The sequence below is a fragment of the Pyrgilauda ruficollis genome, unplaced genomic scaffold (assembly GCF_017590135.1).
Source record: "Pyrgilauda ruficollis isolate IOZ18807 unplaced genomic scaffold, ASM1759013v1 scaffold1, whole genome shotgun sequence".
NCBI classification, from domain to species: domain Eukaryota; kingdom Metazoa; phylum Chordata; class Aves; order Passeriformes; family Passeridae; genus Pyrgilauda; species Pyrgilauda ruficollis.
The window spans coordinates 21,875,722-21,900,995 of NW_024508100.1; the positions used below are offsets into that span (position 1 = coordinate 21,875,722).

The 25,274-nt window shown below is 41.0% G+C and overlaps 1 protein-coding gene across 1 annotated transcript in view; it reads right to left on the reverse strand.

The window, feature by feature from the left end:
• Window positions 1-7,341, reverse strand: part of LNX1 (ligand of numb-protein X 1) — a 120,308-nt gene extending 112,967 nt beyond the window's left edge. The window contains exon 1 of the mRNA XM_041459982.1: window positions 7,246-7,341. The gene's annotated coding sequence lies outside the window, so the exon portion shown is untranslated. The remainder of the gene's footprint in view (window positions 1-7,245) is intronic.
• Between the last annotated feature and the right edge of the window lie 17,933 nt (window positions 7,342-25,274).

A 25,274-nucleotide genomic window follows, 5' to 3' on the forward strand; every position in this document is an offset into this window, starting at 1 on the left:
CTTTTTACAAATGTGGGAACAGTTAACCACTCAGGAAGAACACTTTAAAAATTTGGAAACCTAAAAATTCCCCTTTTAGACTCAGCCCACATTAAAACAAAGAGTTTAGATTTATTTTTTTTTTTAATCTAGTGAAGAATAAACATAATATTTTGTGTGACAAAATACAAAACAGGCTTTCTGCTCCACATTTCAGTCAGCTGAGATTTTAAATAGCTCTTAAAAAGTGTCATGTAACAACCAGGCTAGCAGTACTGCAGTGCAAAAGGGAAGTCTTTCTGACTTTTTACACAGCATACCAAGTAAAGAAACCCAGCCCACCAGAGACCAGATCTTACATCCCCTCTGTGGGATGAGAGGACTTTGTTACAGCTACAAGCAGTCTGCACAGTAGTGATCCTGTCAGACAGAGTAAGACTAATCAGAAATGTCTTCTCCCTTCCAGCCAGCAAGGCTCCCCATCCAGCCAGGGAGACTGTGCATGGCTCCCAGGGTGAGCCCTGCTGCCTGATGGGAAAGAATGTCTGCGAAACCTGGAGTCAGCCTGGTCAGAAACTTGTGACTCAGCTCCATTTCTCAGCTTTTCTTGCAGCTTGGATAATGCCCTCCCTCCTTCTCCATCTCCTGGTGGTACCCAGCTCCAGACTTCTGACACTGGGCCCTTCTGGTCAGACTTTTTTGTGCATATACTTCAAAACCCATCTACTTTTTGATGGAGTGACACCCTCACCATCATAATATCTTCAAGGGATAAAGCAAGCCTGAGTTCAAAGGGCCCAGCCTTGACCATTAATGGCTGATCTTTCTGGCAGCAAATGCAGTAAGAGCACAGATACTGTGCAGTCTCCAAGTATTTTTAGAGATGCCAATAGAAGCAGAAGAGACCAGCATCTCCTTCCTAGAAAAAAAGGCATCTGGTAGCTCAGACAGCAAGTGTCTTAGACTTTTGTCCAAATATGTTCATGGATACAGAGGCAACAAGGTGCCTGCCATGCTACACACACTATGTGTAGTGTTGTCTGCACCTGAGAAGCTCTTCAGACTCTTCAGAAACAAAAATCTCTGCAAGGTTTTAGAAATACACTGCTTCTCAAACCAACAGATGCTTTGCCTAGTATAGTGTTTGCCCAGTATAGTGTTAATAAGGGCAGGGGTTTTGTGAGTATTTTTTAAGTTGGTCATGTTAGAATGTGTTGGGCTGGTGAAGAGCAGAGGAACAAAAAGAATTTAAAATTACGAAAGTGAACAAACAAACAAAAATTAAAAATAATTTCTCTCTCTGAACTGCACAATTTTTTTTCCGCCTAAGCACAGCATGGAATAATTTTTTTGTTTGCATGTCGCACATCTTCTTAACAACCACAAGAATGTTGCACGGATGAAAAGATATTTTTTTACCAGTTAATTCCATGAGTAACATAATCACAAATGTCCTGTATCCACACATAAGCCAGTTTGCTCTTACCTGTACATCTATTGTATGTTGGGAAGCTCAAAAAACCAGACTTGTGGTCTGGATGTAAATCAAACATCTTTACAAACCTAAGCACTCTGTCCCTATTAAAATTCAACAGGAGTGATATGTCAAAAACTTTGCAGATTGTTGTGAAAATTTAGCTTCAGGGAAGCTGACCTCTTTTATAGACACAAGGAAGATTTTTCACTAAAAGCTCACTTGAATGTTATTATTACAACTGAAAATCTTCCCATACTCCCAGGAGATGACTGCATTGCTTGTTATCCCACAGAAAAAGATTGCAGGACAGACTTGACAAATCCAGACAACATTAAAAGTAAGCGGATGACGATTTTTCTGCTGGGAGAAATCCAGCAAGTTCTAGACTTGTTTACTAGCCCCAGACCAGAACAGCTCATCAAACTGCAGTACTTAAAACCAGAGCTGAAGCTCTAATATTTAAAAGTGTGTTTTGGAAACGGTCTGTGTACACTGAAAACATTGGACTGGATTCAAAAGTAGCATTTGAAACTGCCATCTCCTAATTAAAACAATATACTCCTAGGTGCTTGCTTCAAATGATACCTTAAGCACATCTTGTTGATTGAATTTGTTTAGTGAATGGAGATAGAAAACTTTCCTCGAAATTAATTTTCACTTATTTGAATGTCTAAACAATTTTACAGTCTCTTGTTTCCTCCTGATTAATCTGACTTATAAAGGCTGAAGATTGGGGTACAGTTTATGTTAATGTCTTCCAGATTTTTGGCTGCATGAATCTATAAATTCTGTGCTGATTTTGAATGGAAATTTCAGTTTTTGAATCACTTTAATTTGATGAAATTTTTAATAGAAGCTTGTGGAGAGAAAAAGAAATAGCCACACCTTATTTAAAGGTGTTGAAGATTTTTATAATGACTTTCCTTTAAAAGCCAACATCCCGGTTTCCTATAGAAAATGCAGAGTTTCAAAAATTTTAAAGGAAATTCAGAGAGGAGGATACAATGGCTTTCATTGAACCTAAACTTGTTAAGAATATTTTACTGGTAAGGAAAATATAATTGAAAATAAAATTAAATGTGAAATTATGTGTTCATAAAGTCTATATGCAATGGCTCTAAAGACACTGATGACCATCTGACACCATGTATGTATCACCTCAGACAAGCCACCACTTTTTTTTCACTCTTGCAGACTAACTCAAAGTCAGTGTATTATGAAAAGTGAACAGATTTCTTCTAAAGGAGTCTTACATTGTCCTCAGTGCTGTCTTAGAAGTGGTTCATCATGATGTAATTTTTATCTCTTATGTACGACACAATGTCATTTGTTCATTTCTTTTCTATTTCAGGGTGTTTTTAGGCACTGTTGAAAAGAAGTACTATGGCATTTTACTTCAGTAGAAGTAAAGAAAAAATAATTAGCAGCTAAAACTAATTTGATTACAGGCTTCTTGCTCTGCTGAGAATCCCACAGTGGCTGAATAGAGGGATCTGGAAAATTCCCCACATTATTCTAGAGAATATGTCCAAAACCAAGAATAGGCTGCTTTCAGAAACAGCTCTATCTGCAGAACTGGGTAGGCACCACATTAGAAATCATCACTACAAGGTCTAGCTGGGGTTCATGACAGATAAGCAACATTCACCTTTCAGAGCTACAGCAAGAAAAGCTGGAAAGTTTTGAAGAAAGCAGAAAGTAAGGCTGTGAATAAGACTGTTAAAATCAGTAGCAGTTTTCTACATACCTTCTGGTATGCATAATTTAGGTTTTGAAAAATCTGGAGAGGGTAAAAGAGAAAGACAAGAAGACACAGAGGACTTAAGAGCAGAAGGAAATGTAATTTACTGAAAAGCTTAATAAGTGAAAAACAATTAATTTTATTTTAAAAGGAGAAAATGTTCTATGAGTAGCAAAATTCCTGATGCATAAACTCATATCAATTTTTGGTGTAAAGGGGTTTTATGTAAACAAAACTTGAGGAAAACTCTCCCCAGTTTGGTGTTTCTTCTGACTCCACTAATGTATGCTGCAGGTGGCCTGTGAATACCTTCCCACTGACTGGCTGGCCACGTGCTGCCAAACAGTGTGTGGCAGCTGAGGTCTCCCTTCTCTGAATCTCTCTCCTCTGCCCAGGCCAATTTTTTATCAAGCCTGCAAGAAGTCTCTTCTTTGAGACTTCTACACTCTTTCAAACTTGTTTGAAATCAACAAACAATTCCAAATGTGTTGGATAAGGGAAGGTTGTGGACAAAAGATCACAAATCTTATCACTGCAGGATCCACGAAGCAAGGCTGACTTGAGGGCCATGTGGACATGTGTATACCTTCACTAAGAAGAGGTACTAAGAGTGCTCTTTAATCTGAAAAAAGCACATCTTTTTAACCTGAGAAACTTGGCCAAATTCAAGGCAGAAAGTCTAACTTAACAAATGAGTGCAATAATTTGCCCTGTGAACAAGTCACTGAAGAGGTGATTCTACATCTCTCTCATATTCAACACTCGATGCTGATTTGAAAAAACCATATTTTACCCAAAGTGGGTGAAATATGATGATATAATAAAGACAGTGCAGACAGTGGACCCTAAGGTCTTAAGATCTGTGAACCATCTGCAGTAGTTATGGATGCTGTCATGCAATGAGTTTGTGTTAGCAAGAACTCTGTGCGTAGTCCCAAAGCTGGGTTGGATGGGCCTGCTGTGGTCATGGGCCTTCAAACAGCAGAGACTGCAAACTCTCCTAAACAATCTTCTTTGGTGCAGCAGCAGCCCAAGCACCAACCTGCTTGGGCTCTTTGTATAAAAATCCCTGTAATCCATCAATTTACTCAAGTAAGCACAGCTCACAGTATGCCACTGGAAGTGATTGTTATTCCTATCCATAACTGCTGCCTTCCACTTTTTTGTTCCAGAGTGCTGCAGCACTTCACAGCTGCTCAGCACAGCAGTGAGGCAGGTTAGAACTGCAAGGACCAGACACAGCAAAGCTCTGCGTGGCAGCCTGTGCCAGCCACCGTGCAGGATCACCCTGTGTCCTCAAACAAGTGCTGCCTTAGCAGGAACACTGGGAGAGTGAGCACTTAGTTCACCTGGAGTGATCTGGCTATGCCAGACAATTCTTGCCCTTTTTAAGCAGCTGTGAGTTTGCAGAGTGTTCAAGACCTCATTCTGTGCTGTTGTTAGACACAGTGCCTGATTGCCATTGTCCACACTGCCTGGGAACGCTTCTGAAATCCCAACTCAGACAGACAAGTTCCAACCTCCAAGGCTACATCTTCTCCACCACATGCTTTCTTAAGGATCCAACAAATGCCTGACCTTACTTGGCTTGGGAGCATTTACTGCAGCAGACGCAAACAGAGCAGTCTGTAAGTGGAACACTTCCTCTGGGATTGTGTCCTCCCTCCATGCTGAGTCTCACGGGCCAGGCTCAGTCCCTGCTTGCTTGGGCAGGCTGACAGCGAGGCGTGTCCCACCACAACCATTTACAGAGCAAGGCTGGTGGAGGAGCCTCATGCTCTGTAGTGACAGCATTGCAGCAAAATGCATCTGGCAGAAGGAGGCAACTTGCAAAAAACTAAGGTGAGAAGAATTGAAAGCTGGCAGCCTTAACAAGCTGGATTCCCAAAATGAACTGGAAGGATTTGGCAGAACTCAAATTACATTTTTAAACAGTTACTGTAAGTGTAAATGTTATTTTATCCGCCCCCTTGAACTGGATCATCCTGGCCAGCCACCAGGCAACCACACCCATGCTGTTACTTTTACAGCTGCAGAGATGGGGGTCAAGATTGTCTATATTCTGTGTAACCCAAAACCTATTATTAAAGTAATTCATTTGCAAATAAATCATCCTTGTTATAAAGCTCCAAGTTAAAGGAATAAAATAAGAGCTTGTGAGCTTGAGATTGTTTGCCGAGTGCAAATCCTCCTCCTTTCCCCGAACATATTTAAACTGTTAACAAGAATTTGGTCACCAAGGGAACTCCTTATTTCATTCAAATGTGGGGAAGCTGACACAGGAATCATTAAAGAAAAAAAAAACCAAACAAACAAAAAATACCCCAAAACAAATAATATGGTTTATCAGGTAATGGCTCTTCACAAGAAGACATAAAAGGTATTGCATCACTTAAAGGTCTAACACTGAGCCAGAACATCACCGAGAACATGATTTTTGATTAACTTCAGCATTACTTAGATCATGAAAATGTAAGCCTGGTCCTAGGTGAGGCAGTATAAAGCCCCACTAACTTTGATGGAGGCAGGATCTCACCTACTGTGGAGGGTTTGGAAACTGTCACATGATGCCTGAGAGGAAACAAGTACCTGTTGTCTGCAGCCCTTCGCATGATCCAGCTCTAAACACTTGGGGCTCCAGTTCCACATTTGTTCGGCACCTCACACCAGCCTGCTCAAAAGTTGTATTTTCTGGTGGTTCTTTTTGGGTTTTTTTAAATTGTACTGTTTTTTCTTCTTACAGGGCCAGGTTTGAAAGCTTTTTCTGCATTTTTAGAATGTCACCAAAACTTTGAATGCTTTGCTATAACACATTTTCTTTTAGTCTTAAGATAAAAAATTTAGGTTTGTTTACTTCTGCAAGTCTTGGTTATTCTTCCAGTACTTTTTTCCATGATTTTGTAAGATACTGGATATTCATGAGAACCACAAATAAATGTAATATTAATCAAACCTGGCCTACAAGATTCATTATATATTTAAACAAAACAAATAAAGGAATAAGTTGTTATTAAGCATAATGTTATTTTGTGCTTGCTAAAATATCCACAAATATACATAAAGATTAGTCAGCTTTCATGTGACGAATTAAAGCCACAGGATGAGCTTTAAAGTGACACCACATCCATAAAAATATTATGCTGAAACTGAAACAGCCAGAGCCAGGCTTTTGTCTTACTTTATGGTACAGAGAATTCTGAAAGAAATTTCCACAGGACATATTCCCTGATTTTAAATAACCATTCCTTATGTAGTATGCTTTCACTGGCCCTGTATTTTAGGGCCTCTAGCACTATTTTGGTGCCAGGGCCAGAGATCTAGCCACTCACTTACTGCTAGAGACCAGACTTGTGGCTACAGACCAGACCTTGACCAGCATCTAAGATGAAATATTTTGTACTTTTTTTTATTTCCAAAACTATTATATACTGATATTTAGACAGACTTTTTGTAATAACTAATAGAAAAGAATTGATTAAGTTTGCTTACTTTCTTTACTGTCTACAAAAGTATAAGGTTCATTATAGATGTTTCTAAAGATGCTGTGATTCTTCTCAATATGTAGTCATGTGGCCTGTTAACTTTAATTGACTTTTTCTACAGGAAGATTATATTTTCAGTATTTTTTCCATTCCTTTCTACTAACATTTTAACACCAAAAAAAAAAATTAATGTTTTTACATTGGCAATATCTGGAAGTCATTATCTTTTCTGAATCCCAAACTAAAGAGGATCTAGTACAAGCAGCAAATGTATTTTTGAATGCTACATATTAAGCCCCACTACTTTTTCCTGCCTGTGGTCTATGTGACTTAAATCTCAGGTCCCTCAAGACAGCGCCCAGATCTTGCAAAGTGCCTTTCCCAAAGGAACACTGTGAGTTCCTGCTCAGAAACCTTTTAGCAGCTTACAGGAGAGAAACAATAAGCCATCTGTCATGCAAAGTCCGTGCTGTCACAGCCAAAGGGAGAGCTGAGTGAAAAAAACATGTACACACAGAGCCTTCTCTTCCTCCACCTTCCCTTCTCCTGCCCTCTGCGGGACCTACCTCAGCCATCCAAGGAGCACAACTGTGGGAGCCACCTGTGAGGAGACCATTCCCACCACCAGCTGTCCTGCCACCGTTACTCTTGCAGCACTGTCCACCCTTCATCTGGAAATTACCTCATCCTTCATCAACACGTGTCTAGTTGTTAAGGGCTTGGGAACCCAGCAGTGATTTATATTGGCAATATCTGGAAGTCATTATCTTTTCTGAATCCCAAACTAAAGAGGATCTAGTACAAGCAGCAAATGTATTTTTGAATGCTACATATTAAGCCCCACTACTTTTTCCTGCCTGTGGTCTATGTGACTTAAATCTCAGGTCCCTCAAGACAGCGCCCAGATCTTGCAAAGTGCCTTTCCCAAAGGAACACTGTGAGTTCCTGCTCAGAAACCTTTTAGCAGCTTACAGGAGAGAAACAATAAGCCATCTGTCATGCAAAGTCCGTGCTGTCACAGCCAAAGGGAGAGCTGAGTGAAAAAAACATGTACACACAGAGCCTTCTCTTCCTCCACCTTCCCTTCTCCTGCCCTCTGCGGGACCTACCTCAGCCATCCAAGGAGCACAACTGTGGGAGCCACCTGTGAGGAGACCATTGCCACCACCAGCTGTCCTGCCACCGTTACTCTTGCAGCACTGTCCACCCTTCATCTGGAAATTACCTCATCCTTCATCAACACGTGTCTAGTTGTTAAGGGCTTGGGAACCCAGCAGTGATGCCCCATGGCTTTGCCAGGGAACAGCCTCATTTTATGAGTCTCGGGATAAAATAATCCAGTGGTACCTGCAGAGTTGGTACTCGCTGCTCCTCCCCCATTTTTAGGTCTTCAAATATGTAAAAATCAAAGTGACACGCTAGTTTTATACTTCAGAGAGTGACATGCCAGGCAAAGAACACACATGAGATTTTGTGGGGGGAAAAGTATCAATGGTCTCTTATTCACTCATCTTCCAAAAAACAGCACCACCAAAACAAAGGCACAACTGTTCACACAGGATAAAGGGAGCATTGATAGTGCTCCTAAAAACAAGCTAGTGCACTCTTGACATTCCTGTTTTTTTGAATCTTCACTAAACTGCTACAGCTGCTCGATTTCAATTTGTCTTGATCACCAACAACTAAAATCGCCATAGGAGCAAAGGAAATGCTTGGGAAATGCATGTCTCCATGCACAAGCAAAAATACCTGATGAGGTACTAGAAGAACAGCAGAGCAAATATAAAGTAGAGATTCCAAGAAAGTTATCTAGTGTATCTGACTAATGCTTTTTCAATAATATTACTTTTTTGGTCTTAACAAAAGTCCATAAGACTCTGTCCAACATTTAAGCTACTGATGCACACACAAAGGCAGCGGTGTCACAAGAAGTCACATGGGAGCAAGTACCAGACAGGAAAAACCCTGCCCAGGCAAAGTTAGAAACACAAGTGAAAAAATGTTTTAACAATATTTGTTATAATATACCTTTCTGTCATTTTGACAGGGTTCTAAATATGAGGCTGAGGGGTGACACATGTGAGTGAATATCTGGGTGGTTACAGTTCTGCTAAAAAAAAAAAAAAATTATAGTTATTTTTCAAAGTTTTCAGTAAACCAAAAGAAATAATTTCATCTAGGAAGATGAAATATTTGTGATCAAATTTGCAAAGCATTTTGAACCAAAGTAATATTTAGTTTTAAAGATTATATAAATCTTTAGTTATATTTTATGATATTTTTGAGGTGATACAGAGGCTTCTAAAACTATGACCTGTCTTTCCCCAGCATAAATAATTTGCTGTGATAAACCCTTTTTTCCAAAGCATATTAAATTTATGCCTAGATTCATTAAAGGGTTCTGAACTAAAACATTTCACTCAACCCTTATTCTGTCAATCTCATTTAGACTGAGATTTGTTAATCTTAGGGAAGAGCACTGGTATAGTCCTGTTGTGTTATCAGCCAACATTGTACAGAAAAATGCATGTTGTTTTCCAAAAAAATAACTGTAACAAGCACTCAGGGAAAGCACTATCACTATATGAAATATGAAGGGTGAAAAAAGAGAGATAGTTTTTTCCTAATCTACTGGAATGCTGCAAACTGAGATGTATAGGGCTGCTCTCCAAGTACTCAGAGCAAGAGCACTGCCAAGTTTATCCCATGGAGCTGAAACACCCCAGCATGATAAATATGACAGTAATTTTGTTGTCTTTATTGAGAGGACTGCCTGTGAGCTTATAGAAAAATTTGTATCGAGCAATGTCTATGAAGCTGTTCACCCTGCCTGCAGTTCTTAAAGCAAAATGAATTGGTTTTTCTTTACACTAGCCTATGAGTAGTGTATTTCCAATTTTAGCTGTCAGGGCTGGGAACAGTTTTCCATACAGTTACACTGAAGCTCCTCTGCATGAAAAATGTGAACAGAAGGGAAGGATGTGTCCCTTTGAACAGATACAGTCCCAAAGAAGGGTCCAAAGAACAACACAGAATAAATAATAAAATATTTTGAAAGAAAAAATAATTTCTAAAATATGGAATTGGAGTCAATATTTAAAAATACAACAGCAAACTTCAACAAAGGTGAAAAATTGCAACTGATTTCGGACCCTGAAAGCTGATAATAGCATTTCACATAGTCACAGGTCATGGTCACAAGACAAACAGTGGTGACTCCTAAAGAGATGCAGAATATTAAACATCAAGGTTTACAAGTAGTAAATAATGTTTAGTGATTTGCTTTTTTTAAATAAACTCTAAAATATGCCTCTAAGTGGCTGTTTTTATTTCACTTGTGCATCATCTTGTACTACCTATAATAGATTGTACTTACAGCATTTCTTTTCAATGAATTTAAAAAAAGGCCAGATGTTTCTTATTTTTCTCTATATGCATGACAACATAGAAATCTGGCACTGACTCATTCTTGAAGTAGATTTACCACATGTCCCAGTCACAAAACAGCAACACATAGTATAATGTTTCTGGAAAGAATCTTGCTGCAATAAAGTGGATCACAGAAAGTTTGCAATCTCTGAATTCTACCCAGAATATAAAACACCAGAAATTCCCATGATTAAGTATTTGAAATTGAAACTGATTCACAAGCCAGGGTGGAGGCGAAGAGGAGGGGGTGGAAGTTAGTTGTACTTTACAGGAAAATGCATTCCTGTTCAAAAATCACTATAAACTGCTGACCACAACAAATTTTTACAATCACGCAGAACATCTTTTGCAATCTGTGAGATCTATCCAGTGAACTTACTATTTGGAGAAATTGTTAATAAATTCATAAATCAAAAGCACTAGCACAAGTATTCAGTTTGTTATGCCTTCCTACACAGGTGAGAAGTCTTCCCTGAATTAATGTCACTTTAAATTAAACACATCCATTTTAGTTAAAAATCAACTAGTGGTTTGAAAACCTCTCAGTGTTGAGGAATGTACTATAAAACTCGTTAGGTCACCTAGTTAACAGCCTGCTATGTGCCACAGAGTGTGTGTCGAGTCTTCGGTGTTTTGTTTTCCAGCGAAGTGCTTATAATCTTCAGGTTCCTTTCATCCCCCATTTCAAAATCTGAGCAGCTTGGTCAGAATCTTTCTGGACACACACACCTCTTCACTCCCAGACTAAAATTTCTCTCACACTGATGACATCCTTGCCCTGGGCTGAAACCCCCAGAGCATTCCCTGAATCCACATTCAAAAAGTCCCATTAGTGCTTCTGACCACACTGCCACTTTGGGAGTGCGTGAGTAAATAAATAAAACAGAAGTACCCCTTGTCCTTTTTCCAGTTGTTTTTCTGCACATCCACAAACCACTTTTCCCAAGAGACAAGGAGCTGAGGAGCACACCAGCCTGTCCAGGGCATCATGTGTGCTGACAAAACAACATCTTCTCCCACCTTGCTTCACCAAATGACCCATCAAGGTACCCTGGAAAAGTCACCCTAAGCCTTGGCAACTCATTTTGTCTCACTTTAAAGATAAGACTTGGGGATCCACAGCAGGGACAAGGACAGTGGAGTGAATTGTGCAGACGAGCTCAGGAAGCTGAGGGCAAATTTCAACCCGTCCCTCTGTCCAATTAAGTGACCAAGTCAAGGCAGTGTGAAGCGTCCAGGATGGCACTGCCTGGAGGGGTGACTGCCTAACAGCTGCTACTGACTAGCAGGATGCTGCCTCACCTGTAAGGCTTCAAGGAGATGCTTCTGGTTCTTCCTTCAAGGGAAAAATCTAGCAATTCAGGAGTGGGGCACTACCTCCTGTGGCTGCTCCAACCACAGCTCTGCCAGAGAAGGAAGTTTCACCAGGTTTCACAGGCTACTGGGAAGTTTCACATGCTGTGTCACTAAATTGAAACTTTCTTTTGAATTTGATTTTGCCCTCAACCCAGCAACAAGACTTTCAGGAAACTCATGTTAGGAATGGGAAAGAAATTATCAAACAGTTTAAAAAATCAGAAATGTAGGGAATCAGAATAGTGATAGAGGGAGAGGAAGACAATATTTTTACATGGTTTCTGGATGATGGATCTACCACAGGGAAGCTGTCAGGCATGTTTAATTTTTCCTCTTTTTTTACCCATCTTCCCTTTTGTCTTTCCCATGTAGAGTGACAGCTTTTTGGTAATTTGTAATTATACACATATACATATTCTGTAATCATATGTATTTTTGTAATTTGTTTTATATAAAGCTATTTTGCATATTACAGCCAAAGTCCACCAAGGTACAAATAAATAGAAGCACTTTAGATGCACTTCAAATCCCCCAGACTGCCTACTACAGAAATAAAGGAAACCGGTGGTATCAACAATCACAACAAAGCTACAACAGGATGTAGGAAAACATTTCCTAAAAGTCAACAGTCATCCTCAGGTCAGGATCAGTGCAGCACTTTGTCCATTCCTCATCTGTGCTCCAGAGGAGATGTGCACCAGAGGAGATGGTGAGAGCAAATGCATGTCCGTGGGGCTGTTCATTATCAAACATCTGCAATGCTAATGTGAGCACCTTGCATTTATTCATTCTTTGCCTTTAAAGACTTTTGCCAGCATTCATAATAATGCTACTACTCACGGAGCTTTTGTAAGGATTAATCTGCTGAGATCATTAGAGTCCACTGCTCTTTACCACAGTGATGTAATAACATACTTGCTGTAGTCACCAAAACAAACAAGCAAAAAAACAAATCATGAAAAAGAAGCCAGCTTCAGTACATTAACATCTGCTTTCGGAAATGCAGTGATTTTTTTCTCTCCGTGTTCTGGTTATGATATGTAGCCACATACTACAGAGTCTTAAATACCACATCTGCTCTAATCTTCATATGCCCATCATCACAATCTGCCAATCTACAATTTTTTCTCTTCCATGAGGGTGCTTTCTGTGCAAGCTGATATACCAAGCAGTACTGCTACTGGCAACCCCGTGAACACTTCTTTCCCCTGAGTATGGTTCACCCCATCCTCTGAGCCTCTTCCAGAGGTCTATGGAAAGACAGCAGCTTGCCTGTCACTTTGTTTTCTAATTGTAACAGAGAATCCAAGCTTTGGCCTGACAAGTCCATAAGGAAAGGCTAGCTTTTTCAAATCCTCATGAGTTACTTGGTATGCAGCACTGATGCATAAAGAAACAGGCTGGGATTGGTCTCCAAATTAAAATTCCCTGTCCCTCTTCCCATTACTGTCTCATCAACGTGCCTCACTACACTCCACGTATTCCTCCTCCTCACCCTTCCTTTGACATAAAGACCATTTCTCCTACTTCAGGGATGAAAATTGATGGCTTTTACCTGAGAGTTAGTCCTTCACTTCAGTGCTTGGTAGTAGTCCCTCTTCTTTTTCAGTCTCTTTATATTTTTCCAGCCCTTCCCCAATGTCCTCAGCCCCCTCCCCACAATACAAGAAATAGAGAAATACAAGGCATAGAGAGACCACAGCCCAGCATCATCCCTGGCTCCTCTGGAAAGGAAGCAAAGCTCCTACTTCAGGCAGTTCCTAAATTTAGCTGGGATGAATCTGGGATTAGACCATCAAAGAAGGGAATAAAACCAAGGCGTCTCAAGTATTAGGCTGGAGTCTTAACACCATCCTCTACATTGTGCCGGGGATCGCTGCAACCCAGCGGCCCAAGTGTGCAACATTAGAAATGACACTGATAAAGACCAGCACTGAAATCAAAGCAAGCAGAGATCAGACCTTTAAAAAAGATGGTATTTAGCATACATTATCACTTCCACTCAACCTTTTAATTCTCTTTTTTTTTTTTAACTTGGAGGGGGGGGGGGTTTTTTTTTTTTTTTGGGTTAGATTTTGGGAGAGCAATATTTGTATTAAGCCTGATGTTGTCAGTATAGTGCTGGAGCAATATCTAGCTTCCCATGTGTATATGCAGGGGAGAGCCACCCCCTTCCTCTCATGGTCTTGGCCTGGCACCTTTACAAGGTAACTTCATGCAGCAGGCTGCCATGGCATGCTGCAGTGCAGATGGACCCTGTGTTTTGCTCCATGACGGGTGTTTAATTGAGTCTGTGAGCAGCCAGACAGGTAGACAGCCCTCCATGAGTCATGGATGCTTGTGCTCAGGGAGCTGTGCCTAATGGTGGTAATTGCATAACTCTGGAAAGAGCAGAGGAGCCAAGGCACACCCCTGGGTAAATTGTGCCTAATGGTATGCTTAATTATAGGTAACATGCTTGGCATGTTGTGTATGATCTCAGAAAGAGAGATGGAAAAGACCTGCTACATAACCTAACCACTAGCATGGTGAAGAATGTCTCCCTTCCTGTTGGAGGCAGTGAGCTTTTCACTGCTTTCCTTTGCAGGAGTAGTCCACATTATTTACCATGCTCCTACTTCTTGCTGTCTCTTGTTGTTTTTCATTATTTCCTGAGTCAGCCCATTTCCAGCTGCTAAGGGCTCCTTACAGACCCCACCTCCCACCTGCTTAGTGCTTTTCTGAGCACACTGACTTGTACCCATCCTTCAAAACAGGGGGTGGAGGCTGCTACGGAGAATCCTGACCTCCCCACAGCCACAGGAGGCTCCTGCTCCCCACAACAGGTTTGGGGTGCTCATCCACAAAGACATGGCCCAGGACAGGAGGCTTAACCCTGGCACCACAGACGTTCAAATTCTTTCCCTCCTTCCACTGCCTGTGCCACTCATATCTGCACATCTAAGGCACCTTTCACTTGTTTGCTGATTTCTTTCTGCTCTGCTTGCTGTGTGACAGATATCCTGAAAGAAAAGAGTAGGAAATATAAAAGGATTGCTTTCCTTCTATTTTTTTCTTTTTCTTTTCACTGATGTTTACACATTTTGGTGGTGCCTGCTCTGGGCTCCATAAATTTTTGCAGCATCACTGGTGCAGGAAGTCCCAAACAGGACCTTGCATGCACAGTGCTAATCCCAAGTCACAGCCTTGTTCCCTGTTATTATCTGCTGAGCGCTGGTGTGAGGTGCGTCACCACAGGAAGTTCTTCCAAAATTTTCTGTCTGGTAAGTGAGGAAACACCTCATGCATACAACAGGGAGTTCAGATGTGCATTTCTCCACACCAGAGTCAACAGATTCTGCTATTTATTTATTCATTTTGGATTTAACCCTGAGATGGCTTTTGTGCACTTTTGACCTGCTCTCAGTTTGAGCAGCAATCATCTTTTCACAAAATAGAAGTACAACACAGCATCAATGATGCATTTATGTAAGTATGGAATACAATACCAGCAATTGCAGTGATTTATCTCCCCTTTTATTCATTCAGCGCTGGAGATAAACAACAGTGAAAAGAAAGGAATGGGTCTGCAACTCAGAAAAGAGCCTCCTGTGTTCTGGTGACAGATTCCTAAGCAAGCTGAGTCTTCCAGCCAGCTCAGGAGCAATTCAAATTTTCAGACTTGTAGCCATAGCCTTTTAGTGGAGCTCTCGGGGCATTTTTCAGGAATGCAACATTTTTACAAAAGGGGTAAAAAAAAGAAAACATCACAATTTCTTTGTTAAATGCAGAAAAACTCCAGACAAGAAAGTATTTGAGTGAAGCCTAAACTTTTGTACAACACTGCAGAAACTCCTTGGTGATATGATTTGGGACCACCCCATTGCTCTCTGACAGGGTTCCTTGGAAGTGATGCCTGTGTCCCCCCACGACATTTGCTCATTGCTTATTGCTATTTTGTGGTTGTTGGCACAAGATAACACTGAGAGGTGCCTGGTTTCCTGAAGAAGGGCTTGGTGTACCCTGGTGGAGCACATCACTGGCTGCCAGGCTGGAGGCAGCAACACACAAAAGGGTCTGGGGGGCTCCAGGGATGGTAACAGGATGTTAATGGACTAAATGAGAGCCTGATTTTCCCAGAAGTCCTGATATCTAAAAGATAACACTTAAAGCTGTGAACCAAATGAAAATAACCTTTTCTCCCAAAAGTCCTGATATCTAAAAGATAACACTTAAAGCTGTGAACTAAATGAAAATAACCTTTTCTCCCAAAAAAATTGCTCGGAAAAAAATAAAAGGAGGACCCATAATCCAGAACAAGTCAGAGACATCAAAAGATCCAGAATAAAGCTTTAAAAAAAGGAACAATCACTTCATAATTTAGACCAATTAGTCTCATTGCATTTTTGTTCTGCAGCCCAAAACAAGGTCCTGGCTGTCTCACAAGAAATAGCTATTTTGCTTCTGAAATTCATCATCCTATCAGAATTTAATAGAAACTCAAATTTTATAAATCAAACAGAGGCGTGTTTGGGTAAAAATTATCTGACAATCTTCTACTTCACTGTGATATGACTGTTCATTCCAAGGGACAAAAAGTGATACCAAAAAACCTCCTGAATGAGGTTTTAAAAGGACAGTAAGAAGCAAACTTGTGAGCATCTGCTCTGGACTGACACCAAAGAAGCAGCAGAAGCTAAATAAAATATTTATTAAATGTGTTTCAAAAATTTATTTCAGAACTCAACAGAAAAAGGTTATTCATCCCTTCTGCTCTTGCAAATTTTTCACCTAGAATGGCCGAAGTTTTTTGCAGATGAGGAAATAAGAAATATTTTTAATCTGAACTGAATAAGAAGAGGGATGCTGTCATTCTTGCACATCATTTAGGTTTCAGAGGAAAGTCACACTCATCACACAAGAGAGTGTTTTCTTTTCTTTGTGAAGAAGAGATGGTAATTCCTCATGGCAGTTATGTGCTTGCAGTGCACCACATAAACCAAAGATCTGCTGCAGATCATCTTTTCCAGGGAAACACAGGTCTCAGGTACCCGAAGAGAAATTTCCACTAATGTTGGTGGTATCTTTACAGCCAAAATATTAATGCTTCAGTCTTTGGATGGGTAAATAAATAAACAGCACTTCTGAATATGAGATGAACATTCACTTTTTTCTAAAAGAAAAAAATTCACACAAATAGTATACTTTTACAAAATAAGCAAATCCTTAAACTAGCAACCTAGAAAATATGTTTATCAAAGAAGAATGTGTGTGAAAATACATTTTCTAGAAAAGCACACCTCTGAGCGGCAGATTTCTAAAATGTGGCCCAGGAATCTGTACTTGCAAGTACTGCTCTGATTTAGGACTTCACAAACCAGAGGGGCTTCCACTGTTGGGAAGAAAAGTTCCGCAGAGGGAGCTCCAGCAAACTGATGCAAGATTTCTGCCATCCTCCTGTGTCCCCTGGGAGGTGACACCTTCTGCTGGGAGGTGCAGACAGCAGCCTGTGCTTTATTCTGATAAACACCTTAGAGACACATTTCCCAGTATTGAACTTCTGGGGATTGCTATTTAATTAAATCCCATTCATCTAGACATGAAAAGCTGCTGCAGCTGCTCTTCAACTTCACAGGGGTATCTAAAATTTCCATGTAAAACGTTTTGTCTCCAAAGCCATGGAATTCCCATTATGAGTTATCCAATGCCAGAGTCAGTCTAAACGGAAACTGTAACTATCAAATGCAGTTGAAAAAAAAAAGATAAAAGGAAAAAGTTTTGTGCTGATGCTCTTTCCAGGATCCTCAAAAAGAATGAATGAAATTCATTGTGTTCTGGCACTTTCAGTGGGTCTAACCTGAAACCATCATGCTTATTAAAGCCTTGCCAGGAATATTTTCAGGTTTTGACTATTTAATCTGAAAAAAATGCTGAATTCTCCCAAACATTGACTCCAATGCTTTACCATTTCTATGTGCTGTGAACGCATACATTATATTCTGACCCAGAGCTGCATCTTGACATATGGAATCTCTTAACTTCCCAAGCTCTAAAGTAGATGAACATAGTTTATGCTTCTGCAAAATTCCTTTAAATGACACATTTTAACATTTTTGTGTTTCTGAATAAAAACCAAAACACACTGAGCAAAAATTGGGTTATTAACTGGAGTCATTAAAATGCCAGGCATAATACACCTCAAAGGGGAAAAAGAAACAATCTGGAATTGCAACACTGACATTAATTTGTTTTGAACCTTTGTAATGTTCAGCATTGCCCAAGAATAAATCTGAAAAGAAATTATAAGAAGTTTCCCTTTTAGATAAAATGTAACACATAACTCCTTCAGAGAGAACAAAATCTGCGCTGAAAAGTTGAGGTCAGTACAGATAAAAGTCGAGTGGCTGCATTCTGTCAGGGGGTTGGTGCTGTCTTAGGTGGGCAGGAAGGTGCCTGGCAAGCATCCTGTGCCCTGGGGAGGGGGAGGGCAGGGAAGAGTGACCAGGCTCCCTGCTGCTTCCCTGCCCCGTAAGATGGACACAATGGTGGCACTCAGCCCATGACTTTGCAGCTTTGTCACAGAATTTATACCTGGGAGCTATTTCCCTCCTCCCCAAAGAGAAAGTTTTTCTCAGCATTTAACCTGGATTTTATTTGCTGAAATTAAAGTCATTCATTTATATCTTTTCTACAGATGTCAAAGAGAAGAGAGTAGCTCCAGTAACCCTTATGCATTAAGACTGCAGCCTGGTCCTGTACCACTGCCTTTTTTAATACAACAGTAGGTTTAATTCTTCCATCCTCCCTCCCTTCAACCATCACTGGCCTCAGAAACACAACCTCTCCCACTACTGCCCCCTGGACTAGCTCCACTTTCTCCAGACCCTCTGGAAATGCGTCATCTGCCGTACTCCAGCTGAGCCACTATCCATGTGGAGCTGGACAGAAGGATTACTTCACATTTCTTGCAGAGTATGTGCCTGTTTATAAAGGCAGTTTGCTTTTTTTGGGGCAATGCCACTCTACTAACTCACAGGCAGCTTGTGACCCCCTCCAGAGCCCCACTCTCAGGGCGCACACCTCTCACACAGCCACTCCTCACCACACGTCTGACTGTGCCTCTACTGACTGCTGCCATGGGCAAGTCTTTCCTCATCCGTGATCACACTAAATGAAAGAGTCTTGGGGTACCCCTGAAAATCTATTCAACAGCACTTCATTAAATTATTTTTCTTTAAAGACATAATTGTCAGCAGATGGCAGCCCAGCAGATGGCATAGGCATCGTTCAGAGCCCATGCCACCAAGGTGTCCATCTTCTCTGTCTGCTTTTTAGGGAGGGCGGAATGCTGACCCAGAGATGGTTTTCTGGGTAAGCTGCTGCAGAGCAGAGGACCAGCTCTTGCAGAGACCAGCTCACCAGCTCACACATCTCCCCTGATTCCAGGGGGAACTGGGCTCAGCATGCCTGCAAGGCTACCCAAGCAGAAAGTCCATTTCTAGCCTCACCTCTGCTGCAAACAGTCTTTCCTCTGTCGTTGTCTCTGCCCATCTGGAATCAATCTAAGGCCGTGATGAAGTACATGCCCTCCACACGGGAGGTGGGAATTTTGCCTGGGGGTCCTTGCACACACACAGATACACGGACAGACACACACACAGACACACACCCACCCCCTCAGCCGTGGGAGTCACTGGCTGGGGTCAGGCTCCCAGCTGACCCCAGGACCGTGGTGCAGAGAGGGCACAGCACAACCCCCTCCACAGACCTGCCATCCTTTCCAGCCTTACGGGGATGATGAGATCTGGGGGGCAATAAGCCTCCTTTCTCCAAGTGGTGTTGCTCAAACAAACACCACACAAGATGGGACTTTCTGTTCCTATTTGCTACATACTTTCACAGTATATGGGAGATGCTTGAGCAGTGAATCTAATTCAATCATATATTTGTTTATCATACACTCCAGAAGGAGCCTAGGCTCCTGAATAAACATGCATTGGTCTAAGTGGGGTTGTTTTTTCAAAATGCCTCTATATCTTTTCTTTCCCTGTGATCTGTGCAAAAAGGCATGTTTATAAGCAAATTGCTAGATCTATTTATACTATAGCTCAAGACATTTAGACAGTAGCATCTCAGAGACTTTTGATGGAGGCGGTAAATGGGGCTGGAAGTTGATCTGACAGGAAATAAAAGCTAAAATTGTTTCTCTAAAAACCAGCAGATAACACTAACACACTGGAATGAATAAGAGCATGGAATCCAGATCAAGTCGTTGGATGCAGCAATCTGTGTGCTAGAAAATCCTCTGTCAGCTGAAAGAGATTCACATTTATAGAAGAAAAACAACAGCATATTTCAATCATACAAGAACAGAAGTGGAGCAGAGCTACCAAAATCCCCAGCAGGATCTCATGTTTAGCAAGAGAAAATTTCATGGTGAGCAATATACAAAATAATAAAATAAAAGCCAAGACTAATAAATTACTTGAATCCATAGACATATTTTCTGGATGACTGGTTGGGAAGGTCAGCATGATCTCCATAGTTTGTTCTAGAAGAAATCTTGATTAGATCCGTTCATACAGATCTTTATCACACATGTGAACTTCAAGTTTTACCATGACTCTAAAAGTAAATAGCAGATGCAGGATGGAAATCATCCAAATTAAAGATGGAAACAAATACTCTTGCAGCAGTACAGTTTTTAATGCCTCTGGAGGGGTACAGCTACATTGAAACGCAAAAGGAAAATTACAAATGTAGCAACTTTTTATCCTGGTAATGTAAGTGTCAGATAAACAGCTCCTAACCTGTTCATGCAACCAGGACAACTGGGGGAGGAAAAGCCCGCAGCACCTGGATGAGTAGTATTGGACATAATGAGAAGGAAAAAACAGCCATAAAATGTTAGCATGCTGCAGCTCCTGAGCTGCCTGCGCACACAATCCGTTTCCAGCCCAAGCAGCTCTGGCGGAGCCTCTGGAGGAAGCAGCGCTCAGCAGACGGCTTTGCAACGCCAGCTCCAGGAAGTCATCAATCAGCCTGGGGAGAGTTATGCTGAGATTCTGCCCAGATGAGAGGTTATCAGCAAAAATAATGCTCCTGCCGACAAAAATGGAACCAAAAATAGAAGTTTGAATACCTAATCAAACCGCAACCTTGTTGTGCTCAGCAGGGAATCTCAACACCCTGTGCGAGCTGGATGGCCCTGACCTCCTTCCGAAGGTCCTGTGCAGACACAGCAGTGTTGGTGGCAGCATTTCAGCACATCAAGATGGCACACCAGAAAGAAATAAGTGAGCTCTTACATGAGCTAGGCAGTTTTGACTGGAAATGAAGTGGCTCACACCCAAGTAATAAGCAAAGACAGCCCATGGAGTCAGAGTGAGGATCCTGCTCTGGCCCCACAGGAGGTGTCTGGGAATGAGCAAGAGAGCAAAACACCTGCAGAGAGATGCTTCCCTGCTTCCTTCTCCACATCACCTGTGAATGAAGAACCTTGACCAAAGATTCCCATCTTCCTCAATAAAGAATCCACGCAATTGAGCTGTCAATTCAAAGAAATGAAGGCACTGTAAGTAATACTACTCTCAGTGAGGGAGTACACAGCTGGATACAGGGGAGAAAATAAAATAACAGACAGCTGAGGTGTGAAGTACAAAAGTGTGAACCCCTTCAGTCCACCTCAGACCATAGGGGAGTTATAAAGCACATGGATAATGGGGCTCCAGGCTCCTGCTGCCTACAGTATCTGACAGCCAGGAATGTTCACAACAAAATGGAAGATTTTATTTTCTGGCATAATCACAGAGTCTGGATCAGGGTTTCAAAGTCAAATACAGTTTCATATGACAAGGTCAATATTTTCTCCAGCCACGAGTGTCACACTCATTGTTTTCACGCATGTCAAGTCCAGGGATGAACTGTGGGGATCATACCTAACTGGCAGGAACTGCTAAGATGTTGTGGGGTTCCTAGCTAGAAAGAGTCCTCAGAATGGCTAGCTGCCACCTACCAAATCTATGGCTAGAGGAACAGCCCCCTGTGGGGTTGAGGTAAGAGGAATATTTTTCCTTTTGACACCATCAAGTGTTACATGCACAAACTGACAGCCTTTGGAGTCATAAGACTATACATGGAAATCTGTACTTCAGCAAATGAACCAGTAAATTATGTGCATTTATAACAACAAAAAAGAAGTCTACATCAAATTTCTATTAATTTAGAACAATTAAAACCATAAAAATCCATTAGCATTTACTATTGCCCAAATCTTTATAAAAGAGATATTTCTCGTTCTCAGTTATGTTATATTTTTCAGGAATGCTGCCATATAGTGGAATTTTATTTTTCATATATTCTTACTACAGTTTTTGTTACTAAACAATGAGAGGTCTATTAAGTTTAAGTGTGGAAAAAATATGTAGCTCCTCTGATGATGAAGACTGCTTTCTACTTCCATAGTCTGAAAGATGAATGATAAAATACCTTTTTTTTTTTTTTCAAAATAACAATAGTAGCTCAAGTTAGCCCTTTTGGTGGTCCTAGCAAATCATAAAAATACCCTACAGTGCCTTTTATATCTCTACCATCCCTTAAGAGCTAAGTATATTCTAGCTATGATGGATAAGAACAAAAAATGAGCAATTCTGTTGGAAATCTATCTTCAGAGGATAAGCACAGGTGCTGCACATCTGGTTGTGCACCTAGTGGTAAATATTTGAAAGTGCTCAGGAAAATAAAGGAAGCTGAGGTCTTAAACAGGAAGGGAAAGTATAAAAGGGGTCAGCAAGGGGTTAGCAAGGAATCCTGCTCGCAATGCGAATACAAAAACACCACAAAAAAAATCTACACTGAGAAACAGAAATTCATCAAACTTACTCCACTGAAAGGAAGCTAAAAGTCTATGCCATCCCAGGAAGCAGGAGGCTCTGTGGCTTCAGGTCACAGTGTCTCATTAGATAAGTTTCTCTAATTCTTACCTCTGTTTCAGTGTTCTCACCACTTATCCTACTTGTACTATGATGTATGATATCATCTGCAAGGTCATTGACCAGACATTATGGACCAATTTCCTTACAAGCTGACTTCAGATCAGTTGCAGATGACTAGTTTGTTTGTGCCAATGATGCTGAGCACTTGAAACTGTTTTATCGTTAAGACAATGTCTTCATTTCTGGGGAAGGAAAAACTTCATCTGCCCCTTTTCATCAGTAATTAGGAATGCATAAGAATATTTTTGTCAATATAAACATTGTAAATTTTTATATATATATGAAAATTTCAATACACTATAGCATTTCTAGGCCATTTATGGAGCTTGAAAACTTTGCAAAAATATTAATGTTAACTGTAATATATAATCCCAGAGAGAGATCATAAAATCATCTCTCTGTTGTAATAATAGTTTGATAAAATATCAAAATTTTTCACTGCTGATCAGCTGTTTTCAATGCTAAGAGGTTACCCAACTGATGCTTACGCCACCACTATAGCAAGGCTGGAAGGAAACCTGTTCCCAGAAAAATGCTGTACAAGCATACTTTTTTTTTTCCAATACCTTCCAATATCCTATCCAGTGCTTGGAATTGTTTGTCTCCTTATCTGTTGCCTATTTTCATTTTGTGGAGTTTCACTGAATGCCACAATCTTTAGTGTTTTTTAGTGGGGATTGTTATACTTTTAACTTGATCACTTAACATAAATATTTTCAGATTTACTGTGTTTAAGACTAGATTTTAACAGCAACACTAGAACTGTTTTCACCTCAGGCAGACTGTTTACCTGTTCAGCATAGAAAAATCTCACCTTCTTTCTCTCTTTTTTTTTTTTTTTTTTTTTTTGTGAAAAGAAAAAAAAAGGATATTTCTACTCTAAGTACATAGCACAGATTTGCACTTATTCAGAACACTATTTCTTAAAATGAGTCATCCACGAAAGCAGATGGGTTTAAATTACAGAGAAAATGCTCTGCAAACTAATCAGTGTTGCACGAGCAGAAATAGCTCAGGAGACCTGGAAATACTCCAGTTCCACAGCATTCATCCATTCCCCCAGTCCTCAGCCATTCAGTCTTCTTGTTATCCTCCCTCCTTTTGGGAAATTGTTATATTTTGGTTTAATCCAAGACTAAAAATCTCTCCAGAAATGGATGTGTTAATAGGGACTAAGAAACAAGCTATTCTTTAATTCTTTCCAGTAGGAGAATCACATTGTAGAGGCTGTATTGAGTTTTTTAACAAATTTTGTTACACACATACATTTGGGACAGTATATTTAAGTAACAGATAACCACAGAGCATATCATCCAATGCATTCCCTTGCCTGTTCATGAAAAGAGTTGACAACACAGCACAGTGTTTGGATTCAGCACATTTCCATGAGCTGAATCCAAACCCAACCATTTTCTGTTCCATCTGGGGCCATAAAACTCTGAGCCTGTCCTGTAAGTACAGGCATTTCAGATGTGAAAGAAAACTTCTTCAGCAATTGCAGAAGAGCCTGGATTACTCTGCAGCACATAAGGTTTAGGCTGCTCATTTTTCAAAACCCTTCCTGCCATGAAACATTGCAACATGGGCTTACTCATTTCAAGCACAGATTTCCGTCTGTGTCCTGTTTGCAGAGGTCTGCTCAGTGACAGGAGATGAGGCAGAGCTAAATTCCTGCCCCTTCTCTCCTCACCAAGAGGAGCAGGACCAATGCAGCCAGCCAGGGCCACAGGGGACAGCTCATCTTGGCCACCACCCAGGCCCAATACTTTATTTCAGCCTGCTTATAATTTTTTGGAGAAGTAGTTTTCATAGAACAGGGTAGTCCTGTGACTTCAGAAATATTGCAGGGAAAGCTCTGTGCTGTGTGTACTTCTTGTAGAGTGGTGAATCCTGAATCACATTTATCATGAGTCAACTTCAAAAACACTGCTGATGGCCTGAAGATTGTGCTGGAGGTAGTGCTACCTTGGGCATGCCCTGATCTACCTGTCCCTGAAAAGTTTGTTCTGGCTACCATTTAATCATAGAATCATAGAATGGTTTGGGTTAGAAGGAACCTGAAAGATCATTTAGTTCCAAACCCCCCACTGTGGACAGGGACACCTTTCACCAGACCGAGTTACTCAGATGTTCAACCTGGTCTTGAAGACCTCCATGGATATGGAGTCCACAACCTCTCTGGACAACCTGTTCCAATGTCTCACCGCCCTCACAGTAAAGAATTTATTTCTAATATCTAATCTAAACCTACTGTCCTTCAGCTTAAGGCCATTCCTCTTTGTTGTATATGCCTTGAAAAGCTCCTCTACAGCCTTGTTGCAATCCCTCTTAACTACTAGAAGTACTATGAGGTCTCACTGGTGCCTTTTCCTCTCCTGGCTGAAAAGCCCTGAAGAGAAGTGGTGCTCTAGCCCTGTGCTCAACATAGTGGCCCTCCTCTCTGGACTCATTCCAACAACAGGGCAATGCTTCCTTGTGCTGGAGACCCCATCCTTGTGCTGGAGACCCCAGACGGGGTCTCACAAGCACAGAGCAGAGGGGGAGATTTGCCGCCCTCGACCTGTTGGTTTCCCGACTCCTCTCCTTACACACGCATCTCAGGCCAGTGGTACCTGAAGTGCACTCCCAGGAAGGGTAAGGCAGAAAACACGGGGACAGCCAGGATGACAATAAAAAGCAGATCAGATGGTGATTTCCCTCCTGACCTTCCTAGGTCAGAAGGAAGCTCTGTGTTGTGGTAGAGGCTGGCAGAACTGTACAGGATCTGATCTTCTGAGGCTTTTCTTGCCTTCCTCTCCTAATAACATTAAAGTAGATCTATCAACAGCTCCTCCCCT